We start from the raw sequence: 23,753 nt of genomic DNA, 5'->3' as shown, positions 1-23,753 counted from the left end.
AGTTCTCTCAGATTTTAGGAAACGGTCTGGTGATATTGAAAAAGTTTAATGGGGACATAGGTATGTAAACAGTAACCTGTACCCATCTCATGGTTGGGGCATTGCCTCAGAGGTAGAAAGAAATATGGGGAATTGCTCAGCACATCTCCATTTGACCTCATTACCCCGTTGCAAGCTTCTGGCTATCTTGAGGGGTATGACAGAGACTGTGTAGGTAATGCCTGCCCACCACTTGCATGTAAATGGGGTGCCGTGGTGTCAGCCTCCTGGTTTTGTCCTACCACTTCCTACACTAGTGCTCGCTGCACCTGCTTGTGCACAAGTTGTCTGCTCTGTCCCAATCTGGTCAACTGACTGGTCCTGCATTACCTGCTGGTGCTCCAACTGGTGCACCTCATGGGAAACTAGCTTCATTTGTCAGATATGGTAAGATTAAGATACTTAAGGGATCTTCCTCCCCATCTTCCCAGGCCTCATCAGTTATTTGGGTAACGAGGTAACGAGAAGGCAGTGCAATCAGAGAATAAGCCTTAATTCTGTCACTCATGTGACTAATTTGAGATCTTAATTGTTCTTGGGTGTCTTTCAGACTCTTAACTTGAGAATCTTGCCAGCATTTCAGAGCTTCCTTATGCCCATTTAAGAAAGTCTGCCACTTTTCTGGGAAAACCCTGATTTTAGTTCCTTGGATCTCTTGTTAAGGTTTGCTTTTTATTAGATATTTAAGACACTCTATACTGTAAGTACCTGCTTATGGGAAGAGCTTATCCTAACTCTTTAAATCCTTCCACTTTTTATTTTTACCAAAGTGAGTATACATAAAACAGGCATACATTTTTTTCTTCAAGCAGAACCATGGCAGTTTTAAATTTTCTGGTTACAGTTCTGCCTGTCTCACTCACACAAAGGCAAAAAGTTCTCCTAATATCGCGGACTCTCCCTTCCCACCCAACCATTTAATTTCCTCATACCCTGTCAGATATCTTAATCAAAATAATAATGGAAATTAAAAGGAACCTTACGTAACACCAATAAATACAAAACAAACTATAATTCAAAGTATGAAAAATTGTCTAACGAGGTTGATAAGCTGAACACCGGGCCATCAGCCACCAAAATATCTCTATAAAGAAGTCTCTAGCTTACCTAGCCGTTGGTTGTAGAATGGAGGTCTGGTCTAGACCTAGCTGTTGTTCCAGGTGAGGCTACTGTGATTCTAAGTCAACACACTATGACTGTGCAAGAAACCTACATCTTTGGGATTCAGCAGAGTCTGTTAGTGACTTCGAAAACAGGAGTAAGAGGATCATCTGGCATTAGTCAAGCAGTCGAAAACCCCTTAAGAAGAAACAAACATGTATACCCCATTACAGAAGATTTCTAGAATTGATCATGTCTGGATGGTTTCTGTACTGTAACGGTATAAGAGCTCATAAAAATGCAGGAAGATGAGCTTTAAAAGTATTGACATATGAACAAAGTATCTACAGAAGCAGCAGCTTTCGATAAAACCAGGAATGCTCTATGTTCTTGTCTTTGATCCAAGACATCTGGTTAACAGATTTTAGCATTGTCAAGAAAACATGGCAGGAGACACAGCCTAGAGCAGCGAAACATGGTTGTTTTTCCTTGAAGCGCCAGTGAGATTCACTTATAACATATGGAGCAGAAAACCCCCAAAAAACGGATTTTAGCCTGGGAAAATTAGATGTACCGAGTGTTGACCTGCCCAAAAGCTGCGTTCTGCCATCCCATAAAATCTTTCGAGTCTCTAAACTAACCCCCTTCCAATCTTCAGTGCCGATTCAGAGTTGCAGATGTGTGGACAAGAAAAGCCTTTATGAAATGTGTTCAACTCATCTTGAAAAATATGCCGCCCGATGGACTGCCAAACTTTATAGTTTAATGTAACTGTATGAGGGAATTGAAGGAAAAGGGAAGATCTGTGTTGAAGTGAGTGAAGGTGCAGCAGCCCACCAGCTACTTGAAGAACTGCACAGTGGGAAATAAGAGGCAACATGGCAGTGCTAGCAGTACACACAATTAGATAACAGCAGGAAGAACGGGAAGGGATACATGAATCGTTGGGAACTGACAAAACGCACAACAATCAGTGGTCTATCCCGGGAACCCCTTCAGAGACAGAAAGCCAAAGTTAAAGGAAGCAAACTATGTATATTCTGTGGCAGCAGTCATTTTTCTCTCGCGAATGGGGTTAGAGAAAAACAAAGCAAATGTAAGGGGACAAGCTTTACTCTGTGGTTTAAAGTGTACTGCAACACCCTCATTGACAATACTGCTCAACAAACACCTATGCCTAATATACTGGATTTCACTATCTTATCAAACTACACTTTCACTGTATTCCACAACAAGGACATCTGTCTTAATAAATATGGACCTGATAAATATCCTGGGTAGTGTATGGGTGGCTGCCTCTTCCAACCACTGCCCTCTGCACATTACGACCCAGGTAACCAAGTCATTTCTTAACTGTTTTAGAACTTTGCACATCAATTTGACTCAGCACATACTGTGTGATACATCTCTTCATCTGTGAGGGTTGTTTCACTAGCATATTAAGCATCAGATGTCTATTCAGGAACCTGCCTAACACTTCCTTTCTCTAAATCCCTAATCATCAAACGTCAACGTTTATCCCGTGAATCACTACTGTCAAGATGCCAATTGTTGATTGCCTGATAAAGGAGCTCACAGGTATAACACCGTTCACAGGATCTCTGGACTGCTGAGGAGGTCCTGTCACTTATGACCGACGTTGCAAACTTCAATATGAAATGAACCCCACAGAGAACAGGCTGACATCTGTGGAGAATAAGAAACTGGGAACGGGAAATATGGCACCTATGTAAAAAGTACAAACGAGAATGATAGCTTGCACACCTTCTTATACTTGTGACTGTTCTGGTTGCTCGTGGCAATATTGTGGCGTGCTGACTGATTACGTGCTCTGTCCCAAATAGCACGAGAGCATTATTCGCTGTATATATGGCACGTCCTTACGCGCCAATCAGACACACAGCCTTGCAGTAAAGTCTTTATTTTAACAATAAACCAATGTTCATCCAGTAATCTGAGTTTAATCCATATCATTATTTATATTTTCAGCTTCATCCATATTTTATCCAATCACTTAAAAGGCCGCGTTATTCCACATTTTTTCAAATGCCACTGGCATGCCCATCCAGGCCTTATCAGTGGCACGTTGGGATTAACAATTCATCGTGGTTTGCCTCATATATTATCACACAATGCATTACGGGCTCTTAAAGCCCTTCGTTAGGGGTCACTAGAATAAGAGGAATCAAACATTTCACTCAGTTACCATAAAACTGGACTCATCAAAATAACATTTTAAAAAACGTACTGTTGGATAAATCACTGTGTTTTAACCAAACTAATTCTGACATAAATTAATTCTCATATTCTCCCACCCATTTACATAAACTATCATACACAAAATAAGATTAATTAAAATTAAAATCAATGTGTGTTTGCTTAATCCTAACCCCGTAACCAACAACATAAACCATATAAATCTGTACCTTTCAAGCCATGACAGGCAACATAATTACCTCCTTCACGCACCCTGTAACCACCAACTTGCTCGTTCACCTTGATTGTGCCATCAGACACGTTACACATGAAAACCCTCTATTTCTAACTAAACCTCCACGGTAGCCGCACCTCGCCTGCCGCACCTCGCTGCATTTTGCCTGAGGACTCCATACTCCAACAGCCATTGCGCCCAGGAGGCGCTAGCTTGTTTCTTGTGCCTGGAGACGCATAAATTCAGCTTGGGGCTCCCGCAGCGTGTGAGCCCGTCACAGCTGCATCTTGCCTGCCGGTCCTCGCTGCATCTTGCCTGGGGACTCCATCCCCCAACAGCCCTTGAGCCCAGGAGGCGCCAGCGTGTTTCTTGCGCCCGGAGGCGCATAAATTCAGCTCGAGGCTCCCGCTGCGTGGGAGCCCGTCACAGCTGCACCTTGTCTCATCTTTCCTGGGGACTCCGTCCCCCAACAGCCGTTGCGCACAGGAGGCGCCAGCGTGTTTCTTGCGCCCAGAGGCGCATAAATTCAGCTCGGGGCTCCCAAGGCGCAGGCAGCATGCGGGTGTGCCCGAGCCGCGCACGGGCAAAGCCCGGGCCAAGGTCAGGCCCATCTGCGCCCGTCAGCACCAGGAAGAGGCAGGGCAGGGCCCCCCTTCTTTTCTTTTCTAACAACTGAGTGACTGAGGCAAACTGAGGTGAGTGCCCTTTTATCATGTTGGACAGATAGAACTGACTTTAAACATCAATTTTGGGGAAACGTACAGGGAGATTGCCTCTGCGGCCTGCTACCACTAGCATTGATAGTAGGTTGGAAAGGGATGTTAGTATTGTTTCCAGTGAAATCGAACTGAGCAAGGTTTATCCTTGGGAAGCGAGGTACCACCAAACGACTCAACAGGAGAAGGGGCTCCAGCTGATTTTGTTTTTCGACCCGCAGCCACCTATATGCTTATAATTGCACTGCGCACATTGACGTCCCTGGGACCCAGTATTAACAATACAGCTCATTCTCGTGGGAGCCCCAAAGGAGCTGATATGACTGAGCCACAGCTATATGCGGTCACACCAGCGCCAGCTGCTGTCTCAGTGGCCAATCATAAAAGGAAGCCTGGGAAGCCCACCAGTTCTAAAAGGAAGCAACCTACTCGCTCTAGTTCTTTGCGTACTGTCTTGAGCGCGTGGATACAGTCCCCATCAATTGTTCGTATCACCAATGCGTGCACCAATGAGTACTATTAGTACGCAGACTGAGGCTATATCAATTAAACTTGAACATAGTGCCTTTGGGTATAGGCTTATTGACACTATTGTTGACACTGTCACTGTACGAATCAAAGATTTGATAGACAAGAATTTTACCCCCCTTTGGGAACGTTTAGATCATCTGGACACTATGAATAATAAGCTGAGCCAACAACAAGAGACTAATCAGACTGCTGCCACTATAGGAGAGGGTTTAATCCCAATCTTACCAATTGATGCTGGTCCTAGTTCTGATTAATTGATTCCAACTCCAATCTTGTCTAATGGTCCTCTAATTGAAAGTTCATGCATAACATGTAGCAAAGTTAAGGAGTGCTTTTTGTAAAAGCTTAATGTTGTGTCAATAAATTCTCTTGCCTCTAATAGTGTACGAAACACACCCAGAGCTGTTCAAAATTTACCCACCACCCGCCAGCTTGAATCAGTGGCCAGCATTCCTTGTGTGAATCCAAAGTTAGGCAGTTTGAATAATAGCGCACCTGACCCCCTGAGAAAGGGAACCTCCGAGTCCAACACGGAGGTCTTAGGATTGACGCCAGCTGCATGCCCCTATGTCTTGGTGCTGGCAGGGATACCGACCCTTAAGAAAGACCAGGGGGCGACATGGGATCAATTGCTAAACAAATGTATAGACTGGCTATCCAAACATAGGAGGTTTAATGTGTCAGATATGAATAACATCATTATGGTACGTAGAGTAGGGTTGGTGGGCACATCACCAAAGAACATAGAGGGGGATTGCAAAGTGATCAACTTTCGCAGACTGTCCATGGTCAGATCACTATTGAAGGCACAGGAGGACCTTACTATCAACTCCACATGCATTTACACGTTACAGCTAGGCTACTTTTATAAACCGATTCCTGGGCCCTTGATAAAAAACGTTCCCAAACAACGCATAACAGGTTTTTAGCACTTTCTGATTTGGATACCCAGGATTGACTGACCCAATCATCGGTAACCAACGAGCCCACCTTTTTCACCGAATGCGCATCTGTATTCCTCAGAGCTGGGCGAACATAACACGTTAAATAAAGTAACTAATGATTTAAATCTAAATATTCTCAGTTGGAATGTCGCTAGTTTTAGAGTCAAAAATAATCCTTCCAGATTGGCTAGACATTGCACGTGAGCAGGACATTCTTATGTTCCAGGCCACGCAAGATTTATATATCGAAGGGTTTGAATGTTTTAATACTCTTGCCTTAACTCTAAAATTGGGTCGCCTGTCTGGCGGTCTTTCAATTTGGGTTAATATTGCTGCAGGAGGTAGCGTCAAGGTTTTAGATATAAACAATGACAGATATCAAGCATTAAAATATAGAAGAGGTGTATCCATATGTTTAAATGATTTTTATAATAACGATTTTCATTCTGTACCCAATGTAAATTTTATTAATGTGTTTGATTTTATTGCAACATTACAACCTCATAACTGATTCGGCAACACAGTTGGGATTTTCTTGGGGGGTAATTTTAATTCCAAGATCCCTAGGGAAATCACCCCAATCCCAGGACACAGTACTAAGGGGCACTCATGTAATAGGGGTGTTGAATTATTGGACCATCTACTTAATCAACGTAATGAATGTGATGGAAATGGCTTCTACAACTAATAATAATAACCTCCCTGAACCAACATTTAGAGGTAGGGGTTGCGCCTCTACTATAGAGTATGTTTTTTTTTTCTCCTATTCTTCAGGATTGTTTAATGAAAGCTGAGGTTGTCCCGACTATCCATGGTGACCTTAATCCTATTAAAATAGCATTGCAAATTTCCCCTAAGCCAACATATATTGAGTGTGGCGCCAGGAACCTGTCCCCCTCTACAGACAACCTAAGATTAGTTTGGCGAGGAGTCAATAATACGGATCTCTTTTTTAAGATGATAAGGGACTATTGGAGACTTATTGATTCGTGTCTGTCACTTCAAGACTTTAATCCCGAGGTAATTGGTGCCTTTTCAAAATTATGTGAGGACATTTAGGGCCATATGTAGCTAAATACCGGTCGGTAACGGCCGAAATTCGGTAAATATCCCGTTACCGACCGGTATTTAGTCAATTGAGATGTAGGAGGCCAAAAAGAAGGATTCGGTAAATAAGAATCGGTAAACACCGATTCATATTTACCGAATTCTAAATTACTGATTCATATTTACCGAATACATATTTTCCGAATCGGTAAATATGAAGTGGTAAAACGAGAAAAGAGATGTAGGTAAATTTGGTATTTAAGAAATCCATGAAATTCGGTATTTAAGAGTAGGTAATTAACACAGATTGAAAGCAGGTGGTAATCAGCAACAGTGCATATCAGCAATCCCAAAATGCAACAGCGTGGACACCATGGCTGCTCTGTATGTGATTGCAAGGCGCCTACGTCTACAGGCAGCAGGTCTGAGGATTTGGAGATGGGAGGAACGCATTTACAGACAGCGCATCACACTCTTTCAACAGACTGAGGCTGAGATACATGAAAGGTACAGGCTACACCCACAAACCATCATGGACCTGATAAGGGACCTGCACCCACTCCTGGACCAGCCAACAAGAAGGGCGCATGCGATACCACCACATGTGCAGGTTCTCTGCAGCCTACATCTACTTGCATCTGGCAGTTACCAGGGGGTGATAGCTGCGGTAGGCGGTGTATCCCAGAGTTGCCTGTCCCGTTTCTTCAGGAAGTTCCTGGATGCCATGATGCAGAGAATGCAACACTACATCAGCTTCCCAAACACACAGGCTGAACTGCAGAAAACCAAGACAGACTTTTACCAGATGGCACAGTTCCCGCATGTCATAAGCTGTATTGATGGCACACACATTCCAATCTGCCCACCAGCAGCCACTGAGCACATCTACAGGAACAGAAAGTCCACCCACTCCATAAATGTGCAGGTAATCTGCGATGCTGGGAACATAATCACTGATATCGTAGCAAAGTTTCCTGGGAGCACCCACGACTCCTTCATCTTCCAGAACAGTGGGATCTACACACGACTGCTTGCCGGAGAATTTGGAGAAGGATACCTGCTAGGTAAATCACTGTGACGCTCCCTAATACTTAGTGCAAATTATTGTGTATTGAGGCATGTGACTGATGGTTCTCTCTTACTCACCTAGGCGACAGTGCATATGCCGTGCGGTCATTCATCCTCACTCCCTACCTACACCCATCAACCCCGAGTGAGAGACGATATAATGTGGCACACAAATCAACACGCAATGTGGTGGAGCGCACGTTTGGACTATTGAAAAGCAGGTTCCGCTGCCTCCACAAAAGCGGAGGCGCACGCCAGTACTCACCCATCATCTGCTGCAAAATCATTGCCACTTGTGCAATGCTGCACAACCTTGCCACGAAGAGAGGTACAGAGGTGGAGCTAACTGATTATGAGGACAATGATGATGAGTCTGCACAGACAGAGGCCAACGCAGCTGGAGTAGCAACAGATGGGAGAGAGACGGGCAGAGATCACATGCAACTATTTCTGAGTAAATAAGGGGACACAGCCAGTAGTTGGATGGCATGACGTAGTTTAATTATGCGGCACTACGCCACAACACAAAGAAAAACCTGTCCTCTCAATATTGTGCAATCACCAGTTGCAAATCAAGGGTTACTTCACCCAAATGTCTCATGCTATACTGTGCAGCATTAGTGTCTGCGCCCACGCACTACAGTGCGGGATGCCATTGATTGTGCATCCTCGCTAGTGGCAGCCCCATGCCGCCTGCTGCTCCTCCGTGTATCTGGGACAGGGGGGGTATTGCTGCTCCTGCTGGTGGTTTCTACGCTGTCCACAACATCCCCAGCACCAGTTGTGGCCGACTGGCTTGTCAGTAGCACTTCCAGTGCACTGGTGACCCTCACCATCCCCCTTGAGACGTCATTGCTGCAGTGCGTCAGGCCCTCCTGCATTGCCACAGAGCGCCTGCAGAGCAGCGAAGTGGCAGTTGCCAGCCGGTTGACTGCCCGTGTATGATTGTCTCTTCTCTGCCGTTCCCGGCGCCGTGCAGCTCTGTCTGCATCAAACTTACTGCACAGCAGCATAACGGACTGGGACATGTCCCGCATGCCCGCAGCCGTCTCACTCATTCCCTCAGCCATAGCGCTGATGCCCCTGTCCATATTTACAATGTATCTTGGAGTCCCCGCATTTGCCGCTGCACTGACATCATTGCCCTTGCCTGTAGGCGCTGTATCTTTACCATGGTGGCCTCCAGCCCCGAGAACACTCCATGGCTCTCAACCTGTGGTGGTGGACTCTGCACCCGAGCCCTGCGGCGACGTCTGGCACCTGTGTGTGCTCCCTCAGAGGTGGAGGGCACACTGGCATGGCTACCATCCAGGGGCACAGTGGACGGTTCCGGCCCCCTGCAGTCTTCGGATGAGGACTCCGACACTTGCAACCTGGAAGCAGCACGCCTCCTCGACCTGAGCGATGCAGGCGGTGATGATGCCGGTGACTCCAGCATGAGTGGCGATGCTGGCTGTGGTGGCGATGCTGGCTGTGGTGGTGATGCTGGCTGTGGTGGTGAGGCTGCATGTGGTGCTGATCTCTGGCCAGAACTTGTGGTGGCCTTCCCTGAGCTGTCTTTCCGGTGTGCCCTCTCTCCCGTCTCATGTGCAGTCCTGCGCAATGTATCGTCTGTGGACAGAAATGCAACATCAGCTCAGTGTACCTGAAGCCCTGCATTGCTAGCATCACAATACAATTCTGAAACACTCTCACATTGTCCTCTGCCTGCTTTTCGCTAATGTGTGTAACATGCCTTGTTGTTCTGTGCTATTCAGTTCATGGTTGGGGTTTCCCGGACTACATCTCCCATAATGCATGGCTAGTATGCACTAACACATGGACTGGGGTGGGATACTCATTGCCCAATTGGGGAGTTGGGATAGTGGTAGGGGGGGTCACATTGCTGTGCATGCGTCTTACCTTGTTTGGTGGCGGCTCTGGCAGAGCTGTCGGCATCCCCAATCCCCACGACACTCTCGGGCTCTATTGTGGACTCCACCAGCTCCTCCAGTTCTGTAAGGGCAGGTGCCCTGTTCCTTCCCCCTCCTGTCCGGCTGGCCTCCTTCTGCAGTTCCCCCATCTTCCTCTTCGTGACGATATGTAGGTCGTACCACCGCTTTTTCAGCACGTCTATGTCCCTGGGGGTCACTCCGATTGCATTCACCTGCGCCTGGAATCCCAGCCAGATTTTCCTCTTCTCCGACTCAGGCACTTGCAGGGACTGCTTTCCAAAGAGCTTCTGGTGCTGCTTGACCACCTCCTCCACTAGTACCTGCAGTTCCTTTGGGCTAAATTTTTGTTTCCTCCTCCTTTCCCCTCCATCTCTCTCTGTCTCCTGGCTGGACATTGTTAGTTTGAGGTTCACAATCGGGCACTGGCTCCCTTGCTCTGCTCTGCACTCCCAGCCTCTCCAGAGTCTGTTGATTGTGTGCACCTGCCTGGGTGTGGCCACTTCCTGGTTGGGTGGGGTTGGCCTTGCACTGGATTGGCTGATTCATAAAGTGATGTATATTTGAATTACCGATTCGGTAAACTCCGAATCGGTATTTACCGAATCGGTAAATACCACATCGGTATTTACCGATTCGGTAAATACCGATTCATGATTCCGGCCGGTATTTAGGATTCTGTATTCATTTACCGATTTTTACCGAATCGGTAATTTTTACCGATTGTTTACCTACATACTATTTACCGATTCATAATTACCGATTCGGTAAAATTCAGTATTTATGAATCGGTAAATTGTATGTTTCCTACATATGGCCCTAAATCCATAATATCTAAACCAATCTTGAAAGTACAACATGGCCAAAATGGTTTAACGGTGACTGTTCATTAATTAATAGACAGATTCGTAAGGCACTCTTAACAAACCAAAGAAATCCTTCTCTTATCAAATTGTTAAGGAAAAAGTACACGGTAGCGTTCTCATATAGGAAGGAAGAACTTGTGAATTAACATTGGGATGCACTTGCACAGGCTACCACTTTAAAGAATGGGAATGTTTTTTGGGCAGCCGTTAAAGACATGAGATCCACTGACCTCGATAAGCTGTAATATAACTAGCGAGGTATGGGAGGCTCATTTTTCTATGATCTACTCAGCACCAATACTTAATGAGGACCACGCAGAGCACCAGATCCCCTCTGTGATTCCAATATCCCTACTCGAAGTTGAAGACGCTATTCAACAGAGATTGGGAAAAAAAGCTACCGGACCTGACGGGTTGCCTATTGATTTGATTAAGCATAAACCGGAGTTCTGGGCCCCACTTTTATTAAATGTTTTTAATAACCTAACTAATGCTCCGCTTCCAAAAACTTGGTCAACAAGCATAATCGTACCAATTTTTAAAAAGGGTGACCGTTCCCAGCCAAGCTGCTATAGACCGATCTCCCTGATAGATAACACAATGAAAATCTTAAGGAGGATTTTATATAATGAGAAAAAAACTTGAGCTGAGGAGGATTGCATTCTACAAACATGCCACTTAGGATTTAGAAATAAAATAGGCACAATTGAACAATGCCTAAATCTTAACTTAATAATTGGGAAGTATAATGTAACCCAACGATCCCCAATATATTTGGCTTTTATGGATCTTACCTCGGCCTTTGATTTTGTTAACCGGTCTCGTTTATGGTCTATTCTTTTAAAATATGGTTTGGATGAGGTTTTAGTTCATTTTTTAGCTTACCTGCACAAGGACCTGAAAGCCCGGGTGAGGACTAATAAAGGGTGGAGAGGTTTCAAACTACATCAGAGTTGGCAGAGGAGTCAGGCAGGGGTGTGTCTTGGCCCCTCTGCTTTTTATTTTATATATCAATGATTTACATAACTCTCGAATAGTACTCACTAATGATGTCCCTAGAATCAATGGTAAAACACTCCCCGCCCTATTATAAGCTGATGATGCAGTCCTAACGGACCGCACACCCAATGCCTTACGTATCCTAGTGCGGGGTTTTGTGGATTTTATGGCTGGTTTAGATCTTTGTACTAATTTTAAAAGATAATTTATCATGTCTTGTGGGCTGAAAAAGTATCTTTTAAACTCCATCACTGTGGCACTTTTCCCTCCCTGGGGCTAGTCTTCACTGCTAATGGTTCCTATGCTGTCCATGTGGCATATAGCAGGAATACGTTTTCGAAAGCTATCAATTCAATTCTTGGCCTTCCACAGCCCAAAAGGACAGGGGTAACTTTAGCAATCATGAAAATCTATAAAACGCTGTGTATTCCAACAGCAACATATGGTGCTGGGGTCTGGGGCTTTGCAAAGAGTAATACCACCCAGCGTGAAGAAAATAGATTTTGTCTGAAACTCTTGGGAGCACTGATCTCCACATCAGAATATGTTTGCCACAGCGAACTGAACTTGCACTACATAGAGGATTATATAAAGGCTCGCCCTGCCATATTTTGGTTATCAATCTGAAAAAACCCAGCAGCATCCCTCACCAGAGAGATAATAAGAGATTGCCTGAAGTGTGAGAAGGGAAAGGAAATACCGTGGCTTGCTGCAGTGAGGGAGAGCCTGAGTTCTATTAATCATGTACAGGTTTTCTTAAATCCTACTTGAACAGACCGCATTAATAAAAAAAAGTCCTTTGTGGGGCTTTATATGCACACTACAGGAAGGCAAGACACGAAAGGGAGGCCCTGAAAACGTCCGTGGCAACCTACATGTCAATTGAGGATGTCTCACACATGCCATCTAGTTACCTCTTAAAACCAATAGGCCGCTGGGAAAGAGGACTTCTCGTTCGTTTAAGGGCTGGCACAGTCAAATTCTTACTTTGCTTCCCTTTGGGGTATAATGCTAACTTAGATCAATTACTATACCCCTGTGAAGGTCGGAGCGGGCAAACAACACTTCACTTTTTATATTTTTGTAATTTTTATATAGAATACGCAAAACTATTTTTTATACCATTTTTTTTTTTTTTAAAGAAAAACTCATCTATTCATTTAGAAACAGCGTACATAGAAATTCTTAAATTAGAAAATGATGAATTAATTTTCCGTGTTGGCACCTTTTTAAGGTACGCGCCCGTAATTCAATGTGCACTTTATGAAGGTTGTTTTATTCGAACTAATTTTATATATATTCTCATTATGTTTAATATGACTTAAATGGATACTGTGTGCAGATTAGTTCTTAAACTGCCCGTAATGATTTGATATGACTTAAATTAAGAGAGCTCGTAATGAACACTGTTCTTATCGCTTATAATATGATGTTTGTTTATGAACGATTTTATTTTATAGATATGTGATAAAATGCTGTTATGGATACACCTCTATCCGAATAAAGATTTTTGAATTGAATATACCTTAGAAAGTCACTGGAAAAAAACAAAGTTTACAGGGACGTTATAGTTGGGCTCAGATTTCACTCATACAAAACCAATGAAATTCATCAGTTATAATTAGCTGAGCTAACTATAACTTACGCCCCCGCAATGCACTGCTTATAACCTTACATCACTTATGACATGGTCAGTGACATCACTGATGGAACTCAAATGACATCACTCATGACATCACCAATGACATCATCCTCAAAAATTCTCACACACCTACTCACATGGCTATACAACTTCTCATACACCAGCTCACTCGCCCACACAACCACTCACATACCCATACAAGTACTCACACAACCACTCACTCATCCATAGAGCCACGCACACACCCACTCACTCACTCATACATACAGCCATGCACAGTCACCCATGGTAAACATCCTTTACCATGAATGCGTTACAACGCATGCTATTACCCCGCATTCTTTACTCCGTGAAAACTTTTACAATGCAGGGCTTTACACCTCTAACCATTACAACCCTGTAATACCCCGATTTGTTTGATAAAGAAGGCTGGGGGGGGGGGAGGGACGGGACTTGAAGGATGATTTAAGATTTCCACCCCTGAACAATATAGTAATACCAGTATTTCCAGTGCTACCAGACCCGTCAGCCATACTGAATAACATTCCTACGGATGCCCCCCACTTTTCAGTGATTGATTTGAAAACTTCATTTTTCAGCATTCCACTGCACCCAGATAGTCAGTATTTAACAGGGTTTACGTACAGACAAATGCAGTATTACTATAGAATGCTCCCTCAAGGCTATTGTGAGTCCCTAGTATCTTCACCAGGACAGTGAAAAAGGATTTAGCAAATGGAAAATGCAAAAGCACCCTTTTACAGTGCGTGGATGGCATTTTCGTGTGAAGCCCCACTGAAAACATATGCAGAGATGATGCCATTGGTCTCCTTTACATGCTTGCAAAAAAAGAATACAAAGTGGAAAAAGACAAATATTTGCAGACAGAAGTTCACTATTTGGGACAGATAATATCCAAAGACGGGAGGATGGTGATACCTGACAGAGCAGAGAGCATCAGAAACATGCCCAAGCCCACCACCACAAAATAAATGCAGCAGTTCATAGGACTCTGCAATTACATGAGGCAGTGGGTATTTGATTATGCCACCTTGACTGCGCCACTTCGGGCTGCTCTAAAAGAGACCCATGCTAATGGAAACAAAATAAAATGAACTGATAAAAGCGATACAGCATTTCGGGAGCTAAATATGGCAATCTCGAATGCTCCATTGTAAGGTACACCTGACTACAGCAAAATATTCTACTTCTCTTGTCATTGTAATGGAATGACAATATGGACAGTACTGACTCAGGGGTGGGGAATTCCTATCTCCTGACGCCGGCGCCCGAGACATCTAGATTTCTTACAAGGGCAAGAGGTTTTTATTTCTAACTTGTCCAAAGGACAAGTAGACAGTCTTAAGGTAATCTGATACACAGCTGTTCAACCCTTTTGGTCACAGCCAGTTAATAAGGAGCTATGAGCAGTTTATTGGCAGTGAAAGAGTCAATGCAAAAGCTGGGTCCTGCACTTTAATTTCCTCAGAGCAGAACAACAAGATGGAGCTGGGCTCAAAGTTGCAACCCCATATAAAACATCAATAGCACTGTCAGGTAAGAATCTTTTTGCTTTCTCCCCGAGGCTCTTGTGTGGCTTCCAGGCCCTCCTTTGGTCCTTCCATTTTCTTCCAGCATGAGATGAACATGGAGATTCTGCAGCTCCAGAACACTCACATCACTGGAATGTAAGAGGATGCCTTAGGGGCCTATTGACTCCTGCTCTGACTTTAACCTTGTGACCCCCTACCTTTTATTCTGTGCTTCACCATTCTGCCTAAAATCGGCCCCAAGATCCCTCCTGACCCTCGTCTCTGGGGGCCTACAGTAAAGCCCATGCTTTCCCTTCACTTGCAGCCCCTGCACAACCCTCCTTTGCACTTTGCTTTTCCTGTACACCTTATGTTTCACCCAATGCCTGTACTTGCTAACCCCACCCCACCCCCCTCTGCTGCCCCCTCTGACTGCCCTGACCCGCTCCCCTGTGCCTCTCATATTTGCCTCATCGTCTCACTTTGTGCGTGGACCAGGGGCATCTGAACACGCTGCTGTAGCAGCTACAGCAGCTGTGGAGTTCTTAATGGGCCTCTTCTTTCTGCAGGTCCAGACAAAGGTTCATAATTGACATGAAAGGGTGGATGGATATATACATGGATGAATGAGTGAAAGGATGGATGTAAGGATGGATGAGTGAGAGAATGAATGGATGAGTGCAAGGATGAATGGATGGATGGGGTTGAAGTGGATGGATGAGTGAAAGGATGGATGTAAGGATGCAGGAGTGGAAGAATTGATGGGTGAGTGAAAGGGTGAATGAATGGATGGGGTCAAATTGGATGGAGGAGTGAAAGGATGGATGGTTGAATGAAAGGGTGGATTGATGGATGAGAGAGAGTGGATGGCTGATGGGGTGGGTGGATGGATGGGTGGGTGAGTGGATGGATGGGTCAGTGGATGGATGGATGGTTAGGTGGGTGGAAGGATGGATACATTGATGGGTGGAAGGATGGATACATTGATGGGTGGATAGTTCAGTGAAATAGTGGATGGAGGGATGAATGAAAGGGTGAGTTAATGGATGGGGTCAAAGTGGATGGATGAGTAAAAGGATGGATGGTTGAATGAAAGGGTGGATTGATGGATCAGAGAGAGTGGATGAATGGCTGATGGGGTGGAAGGGTGGGTGGATGGATGGCTGGGTGGAAGGATGGATAAATGTGTGGCAGGATGGATAGATGGGTGGAAGGATGGCTAGATTGATGGGTGGAAGGATGGCTAGATTGATGGGTGGATAGTTGAGTGAAAAGGAGGAAGGATGGGGTGAAAGACGGAAGAGCAAAAGGATGGATGGATGGAGGGATGAGCGAAAGGGTGGATGGATATGAGTGGAAAGGAGGATGGAGGGGTGAAAGATGGAAGAGCAAAAGGATGGCTGGATGGAGGGATGAGTGAAAGGGTGGATGGATATGAGTGAAAGGGTGGATGGATATGAGTGAAAGGGTGGATGGAGGGGGTGAAAGTGGATGCATGGATGAGCGAAAGGATGGATGGATGAGTGGAAGGAACGAGGGATGGATAAGTTTGAATGATATAGATTTGGAGCTGGAAGGATAGGTTTGGCCAGGGGCGTCGTGAACCACTCACTTTAGCAGCTACAGCTTGGAAGACAAAGGCCCATAATTAACATGTAAGGGTGAGTGAGTGAGTGAAAGGATGGATGAGTGGGTGAAAGGGTGGATAGATGAGTGAGTGTATGGGTGTAAGTGTGGCTTCCTAGATGGATGAATGAGTGAAAGGATGGATGAGTGACAGGGATGGTGGATGGACGATGGATGTGTTGATGAAGGAAAGGGTGAAAAGATAGATGGGTTGCAGGGTGGATGGATCAGTAAGCGAAAGAATGGATGATTGAAAGGGTAAATTGATGAATGAGCAAAAGAATGGGTGAGCGAAAGGATGGACAGATGGCTGAGATGGACTGATGGATATGTTTGGGGATGGATGGGTAGATTTGGATATGGATGGGCGGATGGATGGATTGACAAACAGAATGGTGAAAGGCTAATGAAAGAATGAATGGAAGCCAATGTAAAGGTGAAATGCTAGATATCAATGGTGAATGAAAGGATGAATGGGTAGAAATGCAGAAAAGAGGCAAAATGAGGAAATCACTAGTATTCAAATCCTTCTATACTATGAGCCTGACATAACCAGAGAGGCTAGTATCCGAGCTCTTCTATGAGCGCTGCCATTATTTGACGGTGCACTACATGGCACCAAAGGCACAAGTGGAACTTGTACAGGACAAGTAGATTTATGAAGCTACGTGTCCCATGGACAAGTAAATATTTTATTAAATTCCACAGCCCTGCTGACTCAAAAGACATCGGACACAAACAGATTGCCTACTACAGTGAGAAGCTAGAGCCCTTCATGAAAGGTCACTACCCACGCGAGCAAGCACTGGCTACAGCAGCATTTGTGACCAATAACAATCAAAGAACCCGACCTGTCTAGCGATAATATGGGGAGTGCCCGTCAGGGTCACTGCAAAATAGGTACCTTGCTGAGCTAACAAAAACAAATTCCCCCAAACAAAACAGAGAAGATGTTTTATATATATGACAAAATAGATATATTTTTTATTTTATTATTTTTGGTATTAACAACATTTTGTCAAAGTTTGCAAAACAATAACATAAGACATAATTTTATTAGTACAAAACAGATAAATAGGGTCCCACATTCATATACTCAAAAACTCACATCTGCAAATACACACATACTCATACATTCTAACCACTTAAGAGCAATTCATCATAGGAAATGTTGTCCAAAGTCTAAGGTAATTAAGGATTCTATACAAGGGATTAATATTAACAAAAACAACTATTGTGCGTCCTCTCAGTGGAAGGTTGTGGAAATAAACAAAAATCCGATTGGCCGCACTCTGCTAGTCCTACCAGCGTGTTACCCCAAAGAATTGTGGTCCATGAAGTAGCGTCGGCGGGTACGCCTATGCCAAAAGTTTAAAATGAAAATAAGTGTCGCATTAGCCATCCCTGGACACGTGTTTCGAGGTAGTTGCCTCTCGTCAGCAGGGAGTAGGTATGTGTGTAGGGTTGCTGCGTAGGCTGCCAAAAAATATTCTCAGGTAAAGTACCACTCAAGGCGCGCAGGTGCGTAGCCATGGGCTCGTCAGCCCCACCGGCTCACAGGAGCCTGAATGTAAACAAAAATGCGATTGGCCGCACTCTGCTAGTCCTACCAGCGTGTTACCCCAAAGAATTGTGGTCCATGAAGTAGCGTCGGCGGGTACACCTATGCCAAAAGTTTAAAATGAAAATAAGTGTCGCATTAGCCATCCCTGGACACGTGTTTCGAGGTAGTTGCCTCTCGTCAGCAGGGAGTAGGTATGTGTGTAGGGTTGCGTAGGCTGCCAAAAAATATTCTCAGGTAAAGTACCACTCAAGGCGCGCAGGTGCGTAGCCATGGGCTCGTCAGCCCACCGGCTCAAAGGAGCCTGAATGTAAACAAAAATCCGATTGGCCGCACTCTGCTAGTCCTACCAGCGTGTTACCCCATAGAATTGTGGTCCATGAAGTAGCGTCGACGGGTACGCCTATGCCAAAAGTTTAAAATGAAAATAAGTGTTGCATTAGCCAAACCTGGACACGTGTTTTGAGGTAGTTGCCTCTCGTCAGCAGGGAGTAGGTATGGGTGTAGGGTTTCTGCGTAGGCTGCCAAAACATATTCTCAGGTAAAGTACCACTCAAGGCGCGCAGGTGCGTAGCCATGGGCTCGTCAGCCCCACCGGCTCAAAGGAGCCTGAATGTCACCTGACGGTTGCTTGGCGGCCTTCTCTTCCACCCCTAACTATTTTCTCTACTGAGGAGGGAAGTTATCCCGAAACCCGAGCCATGTCTCGGGCGATATTTTAAAACCCTGGACATGTATCGGGTCTAGAGATCATCAGTTTAACAAGTACTTACTTGCACCCACTGGGGTGAACCACTTAAGAACTTCATGCACCAGCTTCCCATGGGGCGACCCGGAGGAGGAGCTAGCGGTGTGCGCTCCATTGCGGTTGTTTATGAAGGTTGAAGGTATCTGGAGGAACGAGGTTATCCAGCGCCAACACGCGTTTCTGTGTCTAACCAAATGCGGGTCACACCTTCATCAGGGCAACCAGATCAAAAGTGGGACACAAGGAAAGAACCACCTTAATGCGGCATTTGTGATCAAGAAATGCACCACCATAGTGATGGGATTACCTTTAGCACTGTATGTAGAATATGCAGTGTTTGCTATCTTACAAAGAGGCAAGAACACCTTCACAACTCAGAAGGCATCTGGGTTCGCTGTCACACAGTTAATCCAGCAACATTCTTTGCACACCCAGTTACTGATGATGAACAGGTACATGACTGTGCTAATTACATACCAGATGAAGGAAATGAGGTGAAGGAAATAGGGTGAGAGACAACCCCATCAGAAGGAGCATAATGCTTTTTGAAGATGGGTCCTCTTTCATAGATCAGGAAACTGGGATTAGACATTCTGGAGCATCAGTTGTAAGAGTTTAACAGTAGGGATTATCTGATACATTACAAATATTAGCCCGATGCCACTACCTTCTCATTTTTCAGCACAGGCTGCAGAATTAGTGGCCATTATTGAAGAATTGCAGCAAGCTGAGGGACTAGAGGTCACGATTTACTCAGATTCAGCAGGCGTCACCACATTCACAGATGGGAATGGAGGAGATTTCTTAAACTTGATGTGCCCCCTGTGATGCACAAAGATTTAGTGGCATAGTTATTGAAAGCTCTAACTCTTCCATCTTAAGTGGCAGTGATCAAGTGTGCAGCGCACACCAATCTGCAAGAACTTATGTCCAGGTGTAACGCTCTGGCAGACTAGGCAGCAAAAGAAGCCGCTTAAGCATCCCCAAATCATAATGACTATGATGAACGCACATTAGGTATGATGACAAGCAGGCAGCAGGATGCTATGGAATTACCACCCCCATATATGGAAACAGCAAAGTTACATTTGCGCGAATTTCAAGAACAAGCACTTCCTCATGAAAGGGAACAGTGGGAAACAGAGGGGCTGCACCCACTCAACAACAGATTTCATATACAGACCAGAGAGTACAGGTAAGTCATTAATTCAAAAAGCCCTATTGTACACAGCTCTGGGGCAACTACATCTCCCAGCACACACCGCAAAGGACTATGTTCCTGCTACATTACAGGCATATTGGTTTATTCCACAACTATCTAAAATGATCACTATGTACAATGCAGAATGTACAGTAGGTCAAGAGGATAGCGCTAAGCCTACATTAAAAGTGATCACCTCAACAATACCACGCCCAACAGGTCCAAATACATTTTTTAAAATGTTGTAGACATGATAGAAAGATGTAACAATTACAGATATATTATAGTAATTGTTCATTTATTTTCACGATGGATTGTGGCAGGACCCTCTGTACATAATGATGCCAACTTTCTGATAAGACAGGTAATATCTAGGTGGGGTGTGTCAGAAGTGAATCGCTCTAACGGCCCCCACTTTGTTAATGCAGTATTTCAACACATTTGCATCACCCTAGGAATAAAACATAAACTGTCATCTGTCTCATCCCCTCTTCAAGAATAAAATAAGCAAACTATATGCTACTCTGCAAAAGAAATGACTGCACTGCCTACCACTGGCTTTGTACGCCCTCAGAAATCAGCCAAGAAGCTATCACCATTTGACAGCTCATCAAATAGTGACAGGACATCCCATGCCCGGCTCTTTACCGATAGCGCGGCAAAAGACAGATGCCCATAAGGTGGCTGAGGTTTTGAAGGGATGAAACTCATTGTTACTTGTCTAAGTTAATGAAACCTGCCAAGTTCTTTTCTAAACAGGTATTGGGAAATGAGAAGACCACTGTAGCCAAGCAGACCAGTCTAATACCCGTTGGAAAACAAGTTTATACTCAGAACTTTGTCAGAAAATGGAGGGACAAGAAGTTTGAAGGCCCCTTCTCAGTGGCAATGAATATCCCCCACTTCAGTAAAAGTGGATGGTAGCAAACCATGGATCCACTTGTCGGACGTTCGACTGGACTCCGCCTTGCCTCAGACACTTCCAGCAAGCCATGGATCCACTTGTCGGACGTTCAACGGGACTCTGCCTTGCCTCAGACACTTCCACAGACAGAGGGGGAGCAAGAGGGGAAAAGAGAGACACAGGAGTAAAAATGTCTCCATTAAAAGCATGAGTATAGTATTTTAATGACTCTGCTAGTGGACAGTTTGTTTTGCTTTTTCTTTTTATGCCTTCTTATGCTGACGACTACATTGCAATGGTATTTCACCTCATGTATGGCATTACGTCAAAATATCACAGCCTTGCAGAGCAGTACCTGAGCAGAAAAATATATCCCATAGTATTCATGCAAGCTTATTAGAAAATATGTGGTACCATCATTTGACGGGGATAGGTACACAGACTTCCAACAAGTCCTGCATTGTGTGCTCCTTGATTCCACATGGCACTGACGCATACAGGTTACACTTGCCAACGGAAGTCGTATCGTCTCTTTCTTTCTACGGCAACAGACTGCTTGCTACATTGATCAAGCCATCCTTACTTGACCCTCCACTCACAGCAGTCATGACCTGTGATAGGTACATTGTCCAGACACAATTGGACATCAGTAGGGTCCTTCAAAAGCTACTATGCATGACTCTACTCACCAGCCCAAATGCCCACCCCATCTAGTACAGAGGAATTCCTTACTGGATCGCTTCTCTCACAGATCACATGGTAGCCTAGTGAAGCCTTGAAGACACCCCTCATTGAGGAGGCAATTAAACAGGCCCTGCATTTGTTGGCAGAAGGCAAGACTCTGGGTTATGATGGCCTACCCACAGATCTCTATGCCACATTTGAGAACTTCCTGGCACGTAAGCTGCTGGCGATATATAACTTTGACAAAGAGGCTGGTGGACTCCCAGGTTCTATTAGGACGGCATTGGTCACATCAATCCTAAAACCAGGGAGAGACTCTATGATGCTGTCTTCTTATAGACTGTTATACATAATGAACATGGATTATAAAGTACTGAGTAAACTACTCATTGAAAGATGCTACAACTTTTACCTTCCTTAGTTCATACAGATTAATTGAAAAGTCTGAATGGGAAGCAGGCGCTCTTCTTCAGGCAAGTGCAAGCTTCCGTGGCGCACACACACACACACACACACACACACACACTGAAGGACCTTTCACAGTTCTTTAAAGAAAGTAGCCTGCTAACAGAGTATCAACATTGTGAACTCTCGACAGAAACTGGGACTATGCCGTGACTGCCTGCATATTGCAGATGTAGAGTTTGAGTGGATACAAACATCAGAAAGCATCACGGCTCTTAAGGAGCCCTGTTTGTTTTTTATCCCAGGGAGTGCGATCTCTGTATTTCAGAGGTCCCAAATGCTTGTCAGGGGTCGCTGTTGCAACTCCTGCCGACCCCTTAATGACGCCCACATTGTTACGTCATGATGCATGGATACAGGCTAGTGACCACTTTGTAATGTTCCTTTCAGAACACCCCTTTCAAGATTACCATCAATGCATAGTGGCACATCATCAGTAATCCTTATAAGCGCTACTAAAAAAAAAAGTGTACTCCAATATGACATCCACATTTTTTCTTTCAACAATGATTTATGTGCAAGCACTGGCTAAGGAATGGTTTGGCACTAGCCCTACAAAAGCTGGATCTATTGGCTTTGCCAACAAATGTTTACTGATGTATTTGTTTAATGCATTCCCTATTTATTTATTTTTGCATTTTTTATATTCTCGGAAAAAACATGCTTATTTTCCTTTTTTTGGAAACATATACGCAATGTAAGCATTCACTGGAAAAATCAACTATACTCTTAAACAGCTTATAGGAATATATATGCTCCTCAACTACTAGAGACAAAAAACGTATTCCCTTTCTGAGTGGAAACTTTACACATCTGCAGAAATGACCACAGTTACATTTTTTTAAAACAGAAACGTCAACTTAGATGATATGTGATATCAGTGTCTTTCAATGCAAATGTGTGAGGCAGGTCTTAAATGATTCTTTCGCTGCGCATCCAAACACCACCAAGGAAAAAAGCAGCAGCTGTTGACTCTTTTTTGCAAAAAGTGCACTTTTGTACATTTTGGTGCTCTGCAACTTTTATCACTCCCAAACCAATAGAAACTCACTCCTCCAGCCATTTAGTCAGTGGCTGAGAGGGAGAATCTGTAGCACAAAAGGGGTCCTGCACAAAGCAACTTTAGGCGCACCTTCAGCAAAAGAGGTGCAATTTGCAAACAGCCTTTAAATTGTGAATAAATATCAGTCAGTCAGTCAAAAAGCTTTTATTTCGGTATAATACCATAAAAAGACATAAATAACTATTTACAATAAAAATAATTTAAATCAATTGCATTAGATATAATCCATCATAAACACCTTGTTTTAGAATTAAAATCCCATTAAAACACAATTGCAAGCATTATTAGTAAGGACAAAATAAAACAATATTCAATCCTTAAATAGACTCATATCTAAACACGCTTTCGCTACATCCCAAAAAAAATCATCATTGGGGACAGATTAATACCTCACATTTTTTAATTTTTTACACCTAGAGAACCACATGGAAAGGAGGAATCTAGCCGTTGCAAAACCTATCATAGGGGTGGTGTCATATTTAAGGATTCTAAACACCTCCTGATAGTCCCTAAGGCCCCTGGACTTACAGAGTTGAATGATCCATTTTTTTCTTGCCGTAGCGTAGAGAGGGCAAAAGAAGACAACATGCAACTCTGTCTCACAAGTATCAATACATTCTGGACAAGAGCTTGTGAGACAAGGCGCATTAGACC

The 23,753-nt window shown here is 44.2% G+C and overlaps 1 long non-coding RNA gene across 1 annotated transcript in view; it reads left to right on the top strand.

Annotated features, from left to right (window-relative positions):
- The first annotated feature begins 3,983 nt into the window (after nt 1-3,983).
- LOC146860971 (uncharacterized) overlaps nt 3,984-23,753 on the top strand; it is a 148,679-nt gene continuing 128,909 nt past the window's right edge. The window contains exon 1 of the long non-coding RNA XR_014979224.1: nt 3,984-4,266. This is a non-coding gene — a long non-coding RNA (uncharacterized LOC146860971). The remainder of the gene's footprint in view (nt 4,267-23,753) is intronic.

This window comes from Triturus cristatus, chromosome 3_1 (genome assembly GCF_964204655.1).
Source record: "Triturus cristatus chromosome 3_1, aTriCri1.1, whole genome shotgun sequence".
Classification (NCBI taxonomy): Eukaryota; Metazoa; Chordata; class Amphibia; order Caudata; family Salamandridae; genus Triturus; species Triturus cristatus.
The sequence above is the reverse complement of the archived record's forward strand: the minus strand, read 5'-3'. Positions and strand labels throughout refer to the sequence as shown.